This window comes from Triticum urartu, chromosome 5, assembly GCF_003073215.2.
Source record: "Triticum urartu cultivar G1812 chromosome 5, Tu2.1, whole genome shotgun sequence".
Taxonomy (NCBI): Eukaryota; Viridiplantae; Streptophyta; class Magnoliopsida; order Poales; family Poaceae; genus Triticum; species Triticum urartu.
The window spans coordinates 201,697,659-201,714,870 of NC_053026.1; positions in this window are offsets into that span (position 1 = coordinate 201,697,659).

Consider the following 17,212-nt stretch of genomic DNA (forward strand, 5'->3'; position numbering starts at 1 on the left):
GGATCCAACATTTATTTTGAAGACTCAACAGCATGAAGCCCGCCGGACAACCTGACACAATGGCCAACAGGTCACTTCAACCGGTTTACCTGATACTCCGGTTCGGAAGCGCCGGTCTGAGGTCTCCCTACTTCTGACCATTCTTACCCCAAGGCAGGTTATTTTAGACAACCTCTTAATCCGTCCGATTCAAATTATCAGGTGACACCTCCCTCATCATCTGGCGAGTCGACAACAACTCAACTCCCTCCTCTGAAAACTGTGGCCGGGTACGCTGTAAAACCTTTTCCTTCAATGCATCACAAAACTTGAATAAGATGTTAATCCTTTATATTTTGTTTACAGGGCCAAAGCCAGACCCAGCAAGAAATCTCGGGTCACCAATCCGCCCGAAGACACGGCCACTTTTGACGAAGAACCCAGAGGTGAACCGGAGGGCCCTCATCCTGAAGCCACTTCTAATGAACCGCCCCTTCAGGACCAAAACACCGGTGAACCAGCAGACGCTGAACCTGCCGCACCTAATACTGGACTGGCAGAGCCAAACCAGGCTAGTCCGGTGAGAAATACTGAAACTCCATTGTCACCAGCCAAACACACTGAAGGCCAAGGAGACGATGTTATTATTACTGGAATGGGCCACATCTCTCCTAGCCATCCCGTCATTTTGGCTCAACATAGTGCCAAAGAAGAGCAAGCTGCCAGGGAAAAAGGCAAATGGAGCAGCGATTTATCAAGCTATGCTCATCTTAACGCTGATGAGCTTCACTCTGGCTTCTTGAACCGTCTGCACTCAAACCGGGATTATGAAGCCGGTTTGGTGAACTTGATTAAAGAGCGATATGAGGTAAATTCCTCTCCCTTTGTTTATTGATTTATAGCTGAAATACTATCCCAAGTAGCCCCCAAGGGCCGTTTTATGATGTTAATCATAAACTGGGTCTTTGGAACACTTTAAGTTTCTCATCATTGATCCTTGCAATGGCAGGTCTCTAATAAGAGATAAGACTCATCTTGAAGTAATTAGATAACTTTCTGCAGCATAGCCCCCAAAGGCCGGTTTAACTTGGCAAGTTAATCCGGGTTTTAATCCACACATCCGTTTTAGAACAGACGCACATTAGCCCCCAAGTGTCAAGGATAATGCTTGCATTGTTCTGGAGACTTGTATAAAATGTAGTACTTTAGAGCAAATAGGCATTAGCCCCCAAGTATGAAGTGCATAACTTGTTATACGCTTTGTACTTAGCACATATATATGTTGTTTGTTTAATATACCTTCAATGTTGCAGGCTGAACTGAGAAGCAAAGATGCCCGAAATTCTGACTTGCAAGAGAATGTGAAGTCACAACAAGCCGAGGCTGCAAAAGCCAAAGAGGAGCTGACCCAGGCCCTGGCCGTAATGGAAAAGCTGAAAGAATCTTTCAACAAAGATCATGCTGACTGGGAAACCGAGAAATCTGGTTTAACCAAAACAGCTGTAGACGCCGAGGCAGCCCTGAAGCCACTGGTAGATGAACTAGCCGGTTTGAAACGCCAAATTAATGCTATGACCTCTGCTATCTTTGGTAAGTGCCTGCTTATGTGTGTTGCGCAAGTCGATGAACCTTATCACTAACCAAAATGTTGATAAAATCTTTGGCAGGCACTCGGATCGCTCATCTTGGTACGTATATGCAGATGAAGCTCAAAGCGGCATACACATTGGTTGAACAACTGTACTCTGGGTCTCAGCGGGCTATTTGCACGGCAGCTTATAACAAACCGGCCCCAACTTTGATTAAAGAAACTCTTGAGAAGTTGGCCATGTTACCAGCCCGTATTGCCGAGTTGAAGAAAGCAGCTGCCAGAGCCGGAGCTTTAACTGCACTTATTCGAGCCAAAGCCTGGATTCCAGACCTTGAAGCAGAGGATATTATTAAAGGATACCCAGGTGTAAAGGAAGACGGTTCAAACTTCGACAATGATGACCTCCGGCGGCTGACCAAACAGATGCAGCCAGCAGCCAGCAAGTTGGCCGATGATACAAATTTGTCCCATTTTCAACCGTTTTACGATGCGGAGGGGAAAAAACGGCCGGCCGACATCCATGAAGTTGAAGAACTTGTGCCTCCGATTCGTAAGCACATTTATGCTCCTGATATTAACCCCTCCAATCTTATGCATGAAGAAGCAGTGTTTCAAGCTTTAACTAGGATCGATTGGTCAACGGTTGATTTCCAGCGTCTGGGGAGGGATGAAGAAGTGCCCACACCAACTGACCTTCAACCATCAAACCATCCAGATGAAGAGTCCTGATCCAGTCGCCGGTTTACATGGCTGCTGTGAAAAACAATGATACCATTGGAGCCGCTTTGAAATCTTCTTGTAATAGGATAGCTAAAACTCCGTTATCTGCCATGCCATCGAGCATGTTTCATAATACTTCGTGACAATCTTGTGCCACTTTTTGGGATATATTTATGCATAACCCATGATGAATTGTGTTCCTGGGTACAACAACTTAAAAGTGTCTAGCGGTTTACCGCTAGACAGGTCATAATGTCCAGGAAGTATACAATACATAGATGAAATAATCGAAGTGTTTGTACAAAAAGCAATATACATAACATACCTCATTGGTTGACCAACAGTGTATATGGCAAAGGTGTTAATACCAGTCCGGAATGTTGATAAACCCATCTTTGAAATACCGGTCTATATATTAAACCGGACCGGGATAACCACTGGGTTTTCTTTATAACACTGGTGATTTAGTCAAACTAGACTGGGTCAATAAACACCGGTTTATAATTGACGATGTGCCGACAACTTTTAGTTGAAAAGCAAGCCGGGTCAAGGACGCCGGTTTATCAAAAAATACTTATGAACTTCAACAAATAAAACTCAAAAAGGAAAATATGCAAGGCTTTTTACGAGCGCCAGGCTCCAAATCGAGGCTTTTCATGGGCTGCCATGCCTCTGAGTTAAACCATTTAACAAAGACTTTTAAGATGGGCCTCCAATTAACCAATCATCGTTTTAACTTTGACAAGCTCGGGGTCTATAAAAGATTGACATGTCAAACATTCGATGGGTCATACCAGTATTACCTGGACAGGAGTGGCTTACTTGATGAAGGCAAGTTAACCTGGGTTTTTAGGTGAATACACCAGGCTTCCAAGTCGTGGCTTGATAGCCAATTACAAGGGTCCTTTCAACCTCTTTGCTGCTTTGCAAAAAAGAGCCCCCAAGCAACTTTGTGAGCTGTGCTCAGTGTGTGCCCATGTTTGAGTCTGTGCTTTATGCAACACTCTCTTTGGCTCCACATATTTTTCTTTTGTGGCTTAAATGCCTACCAAGAGGTGTAGCTATGGTGTGATAACAACCAAGCCCCCTAGTGATATCCCTTTGTGGTTTCAAAACCGATCAAGAGGTGTAGCTGTAGGTCAAATATGACCAAGCCCCCTAGTGATTTTCTGCATACCTGTGTAGCTGCTAACACCGGATTAATAAAAATTTCCGCTTTGTCAGTAAACTCTTATAAGCACATTCAGGATGTAAAAAGAATAGATACCCCACTTATAACAGAGGCTCCGGTTTATTATATGATATATACACTGTCATAAATATGTACAGATGAAGAGCCTATGGCTTCAAGTATAGTAAGGCCGAAGGAGAGCTATGTTCCATGGCTGCTTGGTCTCTTCCTCCGATTGACGTGAGTCTTTATGCTCTCGAACATCAATGAGGTAGTAAGACCCGTTGTGTAGATTTTTGCTGACCACAAAGGGTCCTTCCCAAGGTGGGGATAACTTGTTCATATCCGTCTGATCCTGGATGAGCCGGAGCACCAAATCGCCTTCTTGAAAGGTTGTGGTTTTAACCCGGCGGCTGTGATAACGTCGGAGATCTTGTTGATAAATCGTCGATCGTGCTGCTGCAAGATCACGCTCTTCATCCAACAGGTCCAGAGAATCCTGATGTGCCTTCTCATTATCAGCTTCAACATAAGCCGTCACACGGGGCGAGTCGTGACAGATGTCACTAGGAAGAATGGCCTCCGCTCCATAGACCATGAAGAAAGGTGTGTAACATGTAGACCTATTGGGTGTGGTGTTGATGCTCCATAACACAGAAGGTAGCTCCTCAACCCAACAACCCGGTGTCCGCTTTAAGGGAACCATAAGCCTGGGTTTGATGCCCCGTAGAATTTCTTGATTTGCCCTCTCTGCTTGACCATTAGACTGGGGGTGAGCCACCGACGCTAGATCGAGCCGGATGTGCTCACGTTGACAAAATTCTTCCATCTCCCCCTTTGACAGGTTAGTACCATTATCTATTATAATGCTGTGTGGAAAACCAAACCGGAATATCACCTTTTTCATGAATTGAACCGCCATGGCTGCATCACACTTGCTGACTGGCTCTGCTTCCACCCATTTGGTGAATTTATCAACTGCTACTAATAGGTGGGTCTTTTTGTCTTTAGATCGCTTGAAGGGTCCAACCATATCAAGCCCCCAAGTTGCAAACGGCCACGTAATTGGAATCATCCGCAACTCTTGAGCCGGAACGTGCGCATGGCGGGCGAATTTTTGACACCCGTCACATCTCTTGACTAAATCTTCTGCATTAGCATGCACCGTCAACCAGTAAAAACCGTGGCAAAAAGCTTTAGCAACCAAAGACTTTGAACAGGCATGGTGACCGCAGTCCCCTTCATGGATTTCTTGCAAAATCTCACAACCTTCTTGAGGAGAAACACAACGCTGAATTGCTCCTGAAACACTGTAGCGATGTAACTCCCCGTTGAGTATGGTTATGGACTTGGAACGCCAGATTATCTATCGGGCCAATGTTTCATCATCTGGTAACTCGCCCCGGTTCATGTAAGCCAAATATGGGATTGTCCAATCCGGTATGGCATGCAGAGCTGCCACCAACTGAGCCTCCGGATCAGGAATAGCCAAATCTTCTTCGGTTGGCACTTTGACTGACGGATTATGCAATACATCAAGAAAGACATTGGGCGGGACCGGTTTACGCTGGGAACCAAGACGACTTAAAGCGTCCGCCGCTTCATTCTTCCGCCGATCTATATGGTCCACCTGATAACCCTTAAAGTGACCAGCCACTGTGTCCACCTCTCGCCGATATGCAGCCATGAGTGGGTCTTTAGAATCCCAAGTGCCAGACACCTGCTGAGACACTAGATCTGAATCGCCAAAGCACTTAACCCGGCTCAAATTCATCTCCTTAGCCATCCGAAGACCGTGGAGCAAAGCCTCATATTCAGCTACATTGTTAGTACAAGGGAACAATAAACGGAGGACATAACAAAACTTGCCACCTCGTGGGGAAGTTAGTATGACTCTAGCCCCCGAGCCCTCCAACTGTCTGGACCCATCAAAATGAATAGTCCAATATGTATTATCTGGTTTCTCTTCAGGTGCATGTAACTTCGTCCAATCATTGATGAAGTCCACGAGTGCCTGGGATTTGATCGCTGTGCGGGGTCTATATTTGAGCCCATGAGGTCCAAGCTCAATAGCCCACTTGGCAATCCGACCAGTTGCTTCTCTGTTTTGAATGATATCGCCCAGAGGAGCTAAACTGACCACTGTGATGGGATGACCCTGAAAATAATGTTTAAGCTTCCGGCTTGCCATAAACACTCCATACACCAACTTCTGCCAATGCGGATACCGCTGCTTTGACTCAATGAGCACTTCACTGATATAATAAACCGGCCGTTGAACCGGATATTCTTTATCAAGCTCCTTGCGCTCTACCACAATAGCTACGCTAACAGCCCGGGCATTAGCAGCCACATATAGCAATAACGGCTCTTATCAATTGGTGCTGCAAGTACGGGCGGTTTAGCTAACTGCCTCTTTAGATACTCGAACACCTTATCAGCTGCCTCGCTCCAGACAAAGTTATCTGTTTTCTTGAGCATCTGATATAAAGGGATGGCCTTCTCCCCAAGGCGACTGATAAACCGGGTAACCTTGGCTTGCTTGGCGGTTTTCTCAGTCGGGTCGGGAGTTGGCGTCCGAGTGCGCTTCTAGGTCCTGACTCTCGACATCACAGCCTTGCTCTGACTAGCCGTTGGATCTTGGGTCTGTTTGGATCAGCGCTCAGAACATGGAGGCGACTCGACTTCCTCACTGTCCTCGGAGTCACCGCTGTCATCTTCCCTATCATTGGCGTACTCAATATCGGCACTCCCGCCCTCGCTTTGTGCTCCTTCGAGGAGTTGCTCCCCGTTCGGTACAGGCGAGTACATCTTCGTGAATACCTACGAAACACAGATTACGAAGATCAGTCGGATTCCAATACAATTGCATATTGAAGAATAAAAGCTAAAACACTCAACAAGTTATGTTAGACCTCTCCTGGAGGGTGCTCAGCGTCGAATGGCAAGATCTGTTTTGCTCCGCGTGGGTTGTCCTTGTTCCCAGTGATGCTCCGAAGCCACTACACCACTATATCCTTTTTGACCTCCTCTGGGTGGATCCGAGCGTTGTCTTCTGTACCTGAGTACATCCACATGGGGTGGTCGCGAGCTTGCAAGGGCATGATGCATCGACTGAGAAACACCTCTAGCAAATCCATGCATGCCACTCCGCCCCAGACCAGCGCAATGACCGCGTCAACCAGGATGGCCACCTCACCCTTCTTCTCCTCTTCTACAGTTAATGAAAAAGGGGTGCAGAGTCTCTCCAGAGAGAAAGGGGGAAGGCCAGTCGACTAACCCGACGTCGGGACATCTTTGCAGTAGAACCAGGTCGACTGCTGTCATTGTCAAACCCGACCGATCTTGGGTAGGGGGTCCCGAATTGTGCGTCTGAGGATCGAAGGTAACTGATACGTCTCCAACGTATCTATAATTTTTGATTGTTCCATGCTATTATATTATCTATTTTGGATGTTTATGGGCTTATTTATACACTTTTATATTATTTTTGGGACTAACCCAAGGCCCAGTGCAAATTGTTGCTTTCTTGCCTATTTCAGTGTTTCGCAGAAAAGGAATATCAAACGGGATCCAAACAGAATGAAACCTTCAGGAGAGTTATTTTTGGAACAAACATGATCCAGGGGACTTGGAGCGGACGTCAAGAAATCAATGAGGAGGCCACGAGGCAGGGAGGCACGCCTGCCCCCTGGGCGCGCCCCCACCCTCATGGGCCCCTCGTAGCTCCACCGACTTACTTCTTCCTCCTATATATATCCATATACCCCGAAAACATCCAGGAGCACCACGAAACCCTATTTCCACCACCGCAACCTTCTGTACCCAAGATATCCCATCTTGGGGCCTTTTCCGAGCTCCGTCGGAGGGGGAATCAATCACGGAGGGCTTCTACATCAACACCATAGCCTCTCCGATGATGTGTGAGTAGTTTACCTCAAACCTTCGGGCCCATAGTTATTAGCTAGATGGCTTCTTCTCTCAATTTGGATCTCAATACAAAGTTCTCCTCGATCTTCTTAGAGATCTATTCGATGTAACTCTTTTTGCAGTGTGTTTGTTGAGATCCGATGAATTGTGGGTTTATGATCAAGTTTATCTATGAACAATATTTGATTCTTCTCTAAAATCTTTTATGTACGATTGGTTATCTTTGCAAGTCTCTTCGAATTATCAGACTGGTTTGGCCTACTAGATTGATCTTTCATGCAATGGCAGAAGTGCTTAGCTTTGGGTTCAATCTTGCGGTGTCCTTTCCCAGTGACAGTAGGGGCAGTAAGGCACGTATTGTATTGTTTCCATCGAGGATAAAAAGATGGGGTTTATATCATATTGCTTGAGTTTATCCCTCTACATCATCTCATCTTGCTTAACGCATTACTCTGTTCTTATGAATTTAATACTCTAGATGCATGCTGGATAGCGGTCGATGTGTGGAGTAATAGTAGTAGATGCAGAATCGTTTCGGTCTACTTGTCGTGGACGTGATGCCTATATACATGATCATGCCTAGATATTCTCATAATTATGCACTTTTCTATCAATTGCTCGACAGTAATTCGTTCACCCACCGTAATACTTATGCTATCTTGAGAGAAGCCACTAGTGAAACCTATGGCCCCCGGGTCTATTCTCCATTATATTATTCTCCCGTCAACTAGCTATTTCTGGCGCCATTTATTTTGCAATCTTTATATCCCAATCTATATCATAAAAATACCAAAAATATTTATCTTATTATTATTATCTCTATCAGATCTCACTCTCGTAAGTGACCGTGAAGGGGTTGACATCCCCTTTATCGCGTTGGTTGCGAGGTTCTTATTTGTTTGTGCAGGTACAAGGGACTTGCGTGTAGTATCCTACTGGATTGATACCTTGGTTCTCAAAAACTGAGGGAAATACTTACACTACTTTGCTGCATCACCCTTTCCTCTTCAAGGGAAAACTAACGCAGTGCTCAAGAGGTAGCAAGAAGGATTTCTGGCGCCATTGCCGGGGAGATCTATGCACAAGTCAAGACATACCATGTACCTATCATAAACTCTTATCCGCCTCTCGTTTTCCTCTCCCCCACTTCATCCTTGCTGTTTTATTCGCCCTCCTTTTCCGTCCCCCTTCTCTTTTCTAGTTCGTCTCTTTTCGCTTGCTTCTTGTGTGCTTGTGTGTTGGATTGTTTGTCATGATTGCTCAAGATAATACTAAATTGTGTGACTTTTCCAATACCAACAATAATGATTTTATTAGCACTCCGATTGCTCCTCTTACTGATGTTGAATCTTGTGAAATTAATACTGCTTTGCTGAATCTTGTCATGAAAGATCCGTTTTCCGACCTTCCTAGTGAAGATGCCGCTACCCATCTAAACAGCTTTGCTGATTTGTGTGATATGCAAAAGAATAGAGATGTGGATAATGATATTGTTAAATTGAAGCTATTCCCGTTTTCGCTTAGAGAACGTCCTAAAACTTGGTTTTCGTCTTTGCCTAAAAATAGTATCGATTCATGGAATAAGTGCAAAGATGCTTTTATCTCTTAGTATTTTCCTCCTGCTAAGATCATCTCTCTTAGAAACGATATTATGGATTTTAAGCAACTTGATCATGAACATGTTGCACAAGCTTGGGAGAGGATGAAATTAATGATACGTAATTGCCCTACACATGGTTTGAATCTTTGGATGATTATACAAAAAATTTATGCCGGATTGAATTTTGCTTCTAGAAATCTTTTAGATTCGGTCGCAGGAGGCACTTTTATGGAAATCACTTTAGGAGAAGCTACTAAACTCCTAGATAATATTATGGTTAATTATTCTCAATGGCACACTGAAAGATCTACTAGTAAAAAGATGCATGCTACAGAAGAAATTAATGTTTTGAGTGGAAAGATGGATGAACTTATGAAATTGTTTGCTAATAAGAGTGTTTCTTCTAATCCTAATGACATGCCTTTGTCTACTTTGATTGCGAATAATAATGAATCTATGGATGTGAATTTTGTTGGTAGGAACAATTTTGGTAATAACGCGTATAGAGGTAATTTTAATCCTAGGCCGTTTCCTAGTAATTCATCTAACGTGGATAGAATTTCTCTTGATGTTGATTCTTTGAAACTTAGATCTATTCCACCTAAGCATGATATCAATGAGTCTCTCAAAGCCATGAGAATTTCCATTGATGAGTGCAAAGAAAGAATCGCTAGGATGCGTGCAAAAAAGGATTGCTTTATAAAAGCGTGTTCTTCTAGTTTTGATGATAATAAGGATGAAGATCTAAATGTGATTGATGTCTCATATTAAATCTTTGTTTTGCAATATGAATCTTTATAATGATGGGACTGGAGATGAGTCAACTTTAGTTAAAAGGCGTCCCAATGATTCGGAGTTTTTAGATCTTGATGCAAAAATTAATAAAAGTGGGATTGGAGAGGTCAAAACTTTACATAGCAATGAACCCACTATTTTGGATTTCAAGGAATTTAATTATGATAATTGTTATTTAATAGATTGTATTTCCTTGTTGCAATCGGTGCTAAATTCTCCACATGATTATAGTCAAAATAAGGCTTTTACTAAACATATCGTTGATGCTTTAATGCAATCTTATGAAGAAAAGCTTGAATTGGAAGTTTCTATCCCTAGAAAACTTCATGATGAACGGGAGCCTACTATTAAAATTAAAATTAAATATCATGAATGCTATGCTTTATGTGATTTGGGTGCTAGCGTTTCCACGATTCCAAAAACTTTATGTGATGTGCTAGGTTTCGGTGAATTTGATGATTGTTCTTTAAACTTGCACCTTGCGGATTCCACCATTAAGAAACCTATGTGAAGAATTAATGATGTTATTATTGTTGCAAATAGGAATTATGTGCCCGTAGATTTCACTGTTCTTGATATAGATTGCAATCCTACATGCCCCATTATTCTCGATAGACCTTTCCTTAGAACGATTGGTGCTATTATTGATATGAAAGAAGGGAGTATTAGGTTCCAATTTCCATTAAGGAAAGGCATGGAACAATTTCCTAGAAATAAAATTAAATTACATTATGAATCTATTATGAGAGCCACTTATGGATTGCATACCAAATATGATAACACCTAGATCTATCCTTTCTTTTATGCCGAGCTAGGGGCGTTAAACGATAGCGCTTGTTGGCAAGCAACCCAATTTTATTTTTATTTCTTGCTTTTTGGTTCTGTTTAGTAATAAATAATTCATATAGCCTCTGTTTAGATGTGTTTTTATTCTTTTAATTAGTGTTTGTGCCAAGTAGAACCTTTGGGAACACTTGGGGAAAGTCTTTGCGATCTTGCTGTAAAAAACAGAAACTTTAGTGCTCACGAGATTTGCTGCCATTTTTTACTGGAGAGTGATATTAGGTTGATTATTTTTGTAGATGATTAATAGATAAATTCCCCACGTCCAGCAATTTATTTTAGAATTTTTGGGGTTACATAAGTATTCGAAACCTACAGATTACTACAGACTGTTCTGTTTTTCGTGTGTTGTTTGCTTATTTGATGAATCTATGGCTAGTATCGGAGGTTATGAACCATAGAGAAGTTGGAATACAGTAGGTTTAACACCAATATAAATAAAGAATGAGTTCATTACAGTACCTTAAGTGGTGGTTTGTTTTCTTATACTAACGGAGCTCATGAGATTTTCTGTTTAAGTTTTGTGTTGTGAAGTTTTCAAGTTTTGGGTAAAGATTTGATGGATTATGGAATAAGGAGTGGAAAGAGCCTAAGCATGGGGATGCCCAAGGAACCCCAAGGTAAAATTCAAGAACAACCAAAAGCCTAAGCTTGGGGATGCCCCGTAAGGCATCCCCTCTTTCGTCTTCATCCATCGGTAACTTTACTTGAGGCTATATTTTTATTCTCCACATGATATGTGTTTTGCTTGGAGCGTATTGTATGATTTGAGTCTTTGCTTTTTAGTTTATCACAATCATCCTTGCCATACACACCTTTTGGGAGAGACACACATGGATTGGAATTTATTAGAATACTCTATGTGCTTCACTTGTATCTTTTGAGCTAGATAATTTTGCTCTAGTGCTTCACTTATATCTTTTAGAGCACGGTGGTGGTTTTATTTTATAGAAATTATTGGTCTCTCATGATTCACTTATATTATTTTGAGATTCCTTTAGAACAGCATGGTAATTTGCTTTGGTTATGAAATTAGTCCTAATATGATAGGCATCCAAGATGGGTATAATAAAAACTATCATAAAAAGTGCATTGAGTACTAGGAGAAGTTTGATACTTGATAATTGTTTTGAGATATAAAGATGGTGATATTAGAGTTGTGCTAGTTGAGTAGTTGTGAATTTGAGAAATACTTGTGTTGAAGTTTGCAAGTCCCGTAGCATGCATGTATGGTAACCGTTGTGTAACAAATTTGAAACATGAGGTGTTCTTTGATTGTCTTCCTTATGAGTGGCGGTCGGAGACGAGCGATGGTCTTTTCCTACCAATCTATCCCCCTAGGAGCATGCACGTAATGCTTGGTTTTTGATGACTTGTAGATTTTTGCAATAAGTATGTGAGTTCTTTATGACTAATGTTGAGTCCATGGATTATACGCACTCTCACCTTTCCATCATTGCTAGCCTCTTCGGTACCGTGCATTGCCCTTTCTCACCTTGAAAGTTGGTCCAAATTCGCCGGTGCATCCAAACCCCATGATATGATACGCTCTTTCACACATAAACCTCCTTATATCTTCCTCAAAACAGCCACCATACCTACCTATTATGGCATTTCCATAGCCATTCTGAGATATATTGCCATGCAACTTTCCACCGCTTCATTTATGACAGGTTTCATCATTGTCATATTGCCTTGCATGATCATGTAGTCGACATCGTATTTGTGGCAAAGCCACCATGCATAATTTATCATACATGTCACTCTTGATTCATTACACTTCCCGGTACACCACCGGAGGCATTCATATAGAGTCATATTTTCTTCTAGTATCGAGTTGTAATCATTGAGTTGTAAATAAATAGAAGTGTGATGATCATCATTAATAGAGCATTGTCCCAAAAAAAGAGAAAGGCCAAATAAAAAAGGGGGGCCAAAAAAGAGAAATAAAAAGGGGCAATGCTACTATCCTTTTTTTCCACACTTGTGCTTCAAAGTAGCACCATGATCTTTATGATAGAGAGTCTCTTGTTTTGTCACTTTCATATACTAGTGGGAATTTTTCATTATAGAACTTGGCTTGTATATTCCAACAATGGGCTTCCTCAAATGCCCTAGGTCTTCATGAGCAAGCAAGTTGGATGCACACTCACTTAGTTTCTTTTGTTGAGCTTTCATACATTTATAGCTCTAGTGCATCCGTTGCATGGCAATCCCTGCTCCTTGCATTGACATCAATTGATGGGCATCTCCCCAGCCCGTTGATTAGCCGCGTCGATGTGAGACTTTCTCCCTTTTTGTCTTCTCCAATAACCCCCTATCATTATTCTATTCCACCCATAGTGCTATATCCATGGCTCACGTTCATGTATTGCGTGAAAGTTGAAAAAGTTTGAGATTACTAAAGTATGAAACAATTGCTTGGCTTTTCATCGGGGTTGTGCAAGATGAGAGCGTTCTTGTGTGACGAAAATAGAGCATGACCAAACTATATGATTTTGTAGGGATGAACTTTCTTTTGCCATGTTATTTTGAGAAGACATGATTGCTTAGTTAGTATGCTTGAAGTATTATTATTTTTATGTCAATATTAAACTTTTGTCTTGAATCTTTCAGATCTGAACATTCATGCCACAATAAAGAAAATTACATTGAGAATTATGCTAGGTAGCATTCCACATCAAAACTTCTATTTTTACCATTTACCTACTCGAGGACGAGCAGGAATTAAGCTTGGGGATGCTTGATACGTCTCCAACGTATCTATAATTTTTTATTGTTCCATGCTATTATATTATCTGTTTTGGATGTTTATGGGCTTATTTATACACTTTTATATTATTTTTGGGACTAACCTACTAACCCAAGGCCGAGTGCAAATTGCTATTTTTTTTTGCCTATTTCGGTGTTTCGCAGAAAAGGAATATCAAACGGAATCCAAACGGAATGAAACCTTTGGGAGAGTTATTTTTGGAACAAACGTGATCCAAGGGACTTGGAGTGGACGTCAAGAAATCAACGAGGAGGCCACGAGGCAGGGAGGCGCGCCCCCACCCTCGTGGGCCCCTTGTAGCTCCACCGACCTACTTCTTCCTCCTATATATATATCCATATACCCTGAAAACATCCAGGACAACACGGAACCCTATTTCCACTGCCGCAACCTTCTGTACCCAAGAGATCCCATCTTGGGGCCTTTTCTGGAGCTCCGCCGGAGGGGGGATAATCACGGAGGGCTTCTACATCAACACCATAGCATCTCCGATGATGTGTGAGTAGTTTACCTCAGACCTTCGGGTCCATAGTTATTAGCTAGATGGCTTCTTCTCTCACTTTGATCTCAATACAAAGTTCTCCTCGATCTTCTTGGAGATCTATTCGATGTAACTCTTTTTGCGGTGTGTTTGTGGAGATCCGATGAATTGTGGGTTTATGATCATGTTTATCTATGAACAATATTTGAGTCTTCTCTGAAATGTTTTATGTATGATTGGTTATCTTTGCAACTCTCTTCGAATTATCAGTTTGGTTTGGACTAATAGATTGATCTTTCTTGCAATGGGAGAAGTGCTTAGCTTTGGGTTCAATCTTGCGGTGTCCTTTCCCAGTTGTAAGGGCATATTTATCCCTATGGTGTTTTGGTGTTTGATGACAATGTTTTTGCGGACTAATTGTGTGCCTTGAGTATTTCAGACATTTCATCACTAGGCACAAGATGGTTTTGTCCCCCTCGAGGACTTCGAAGACGGTGTTTGTCTACGTTTCTTTTCGGTGGTTTTGAGTCGTAGGAAAGCCGTACTATTAAGAGGGGGTCCGCATTGGTTAGGCTAGGGTGGAATCAACACGTACACATCACTTTTGCACCCTCTGAGCTTTTCCGTTTCGTTGAAGGCTCCCTTGCTGCCTTCTCCCTGAGGTCTGGTCCCAGCGGTAGTACCGCAAACCCCAGCAGTAGTACCGCTCGAGAGCTACAAGCGGCAGTACCGCTCCTCAGCGGTAGTACCGCTTGGAGATCTCAGCCGTAGTACCGCTGCGACTCCGTGCCCCTACCGCCTCGACTCGAGGGTTCTTCTTTCGTGTCGGGTTTTGCGGCACTAGCTATGGCAGTAGGGGCGATAGGACAGCTCTTAGGCGGTAGTACCGTTCTTACCACCACGGTAGTACCACCCTGGGTCCAGGTCCTCGCTCCCGTCTTACTGCGCGGCAGTACCGCGAGGTGGAACGGTAGTACCGCTGGCCACAACGGTAGTACCGCCCACCCCTGCGGTAGTACCGCCCTGTGTGGGGCTGAGCGAGGGTAACGGTTGGTTTGTCTTCCCCCCTTATAGAAGGAGGTCTTCTTCTCCAAGTTGACCTATCTCTTTCCCCCAAGCTCCATTGTTGCTCCAAAGCTCATTTTCGCCCAATCTCACTCCCTACCCAATCGAACTTGTTGATTTTCTAGGGATTGGTTGAGAAGGCCCAGATCTACACTTCCACCAAGAGAAATTTGATTCCCCCACTCATCCCTTGCGGATCTTGTTACTCTTGGGTGTTTGAGCACCCTAGACGGTTGAGGTCACCACGGAGCCATATTCCATTGTGGTGAAGCTCTATGGTTTCATTCGGAGCCTCCAATTCGGTTGTGGAGAGAGCCCCAACCTTGTTTGTAAAGGTCCGGTCGCCGTCTCCAAGGGCACCAATAGTGGTATCACGGCATCTCGCATTGTGTGAGGGCGTGAGGAGAATACGGTGGCCCTAGTGGCTTCTTGGGGAGCATTGTGCCTCCACACCACTCCAACAGAGATGTACTTCCCCTCAAAAGGAAGGAACTTCGATAACACATCCTCGTCTTCACCGGCCCCACTACTAGGAAAAGGGCTATAGATAGGATTGATACTAATGGCGCACCATGGAAGCAGTGCACCACTACTATATACTAATGGCGCACCGGTTGGTGATGCGCCATTAGTGTGGAAGACACTAATGGCGCACCAGAAACAGGGTGCGCCACTAGTATTAATTTTTTTTCCATTTTTCCATACATACTAATGGCGCATCAGGTCGAAGTGCGCCATTACTAGTTCTAAGTAGTAATGGCGCACCAAGCAGACAGTGCGCCATTACTGTAAAAAAAATTTATTCTTTTTTTTGCAAAACTACTAATGGCGCATCGTTTCACAGTGCGCCATTACTAGTTTAAACTAGTAATGGCGCACTATTACCCGGTGCGCCATTAGTATATATATATATATATTTACTTTTTTGCAAAACTACTAATGGGCAAGAAGATTGTGAACAGATAGCTAGCTAAGATCGATTGTATTTAAATCGTAGTCTTCATTTCTTGATTGTATTTCGTGGGCACTTTTTGATATCATGAATATTTTTAAATTTCATGGGCACTTTTTGAATTCATGAGGACACTTGATCTCGATCTCCATCTCGATCTCGATTCCCCCCTCCATCTCGATCTCGATCCCCCTCCATCTCGATCCCACCCGCACCCTCCCCCGCTAGCTCCATCGCCGCCGACGACCCACCGCAACCCTCCCCCGCTCCACCGCTGCCGACGAGCACCCGGCCCCCCGCACCCTCACCCGATCCACCGCCGCCAACGGGCACCCCCGCACCCTCCCCCGTTCCACCGCCGCCGATGATGATATTTTCAAGTAACAAATTTGAACATATTTTTTAAAAATTATTACTGTTTTTATAAAAAAATATTACTGTTATGATTTAAACAAGTTTGAACATATTTAAACACAAATAAATATCAAACAACATTTAAAATGCGTAAAAAAATATTGGGGAGCCTGGGAATCGAACCCAGGACCTCCTGGTGTGTGTGTTGCGTGCTGACCAATCGGGCTAGTGGGGGGCTTCTGTTGTAGATAGGGTTAGGTTGTAGATAGGGCTAGTGGGCTAGATTAAAACAAAATTCTAATGGCGCACCGAGGGGTGGTGCGCCATTAGAATAGTCGTACTTATGGCGCACGAGGGGGTGGTGCGCCATTAGAACCCTCCCCCCACTCCACCTACTGCCCTCGCACTGTGTCCTTCCTCCCTCCCTCGCCAGATTCCCCTCGATCGACCACCGCCATCCGCCGCCGCCGCAGCCGCCCACGCGCCCCCGCCATCCGCCGCCTTCGTTCGCCGCAGCCGCCCACGCGCCCCCGCCGCCTCCCTCTCCCCTTCCTCCCCCTCGAGCACCGCCTCCCCCCGAGCCCCGCCTCCCCCGTGAGCGCCGCCCCCTCTGTCCCCTCCATCCGCCGCGCCTGCACGCCCTAGGGTTCCGGCTCCAAGGTGGGTGGCAAGGTCGACACGCCGCCTCCTCCTCGATGCGCCGCCTCCTCCTCAACGCGCCTCCTCCTCGACGCGCCGCCTCCTCCTCAACGCGCCTCCTCCTATATATGTTCAGTGACATCGGACTGGTGGATGGCAATTCTATCTATATGTTTTTCTACCGTGTTTTTATTTAGTTGTTTTAATCATGCAATGCTCTGTATGTTCGTGACTGCACGAGATAACTACTCCTCATACGGGTCATGTACTCATGTACAAAGTCTGACACCATGCCAACTACTAGTGCAGAGTTTTATAG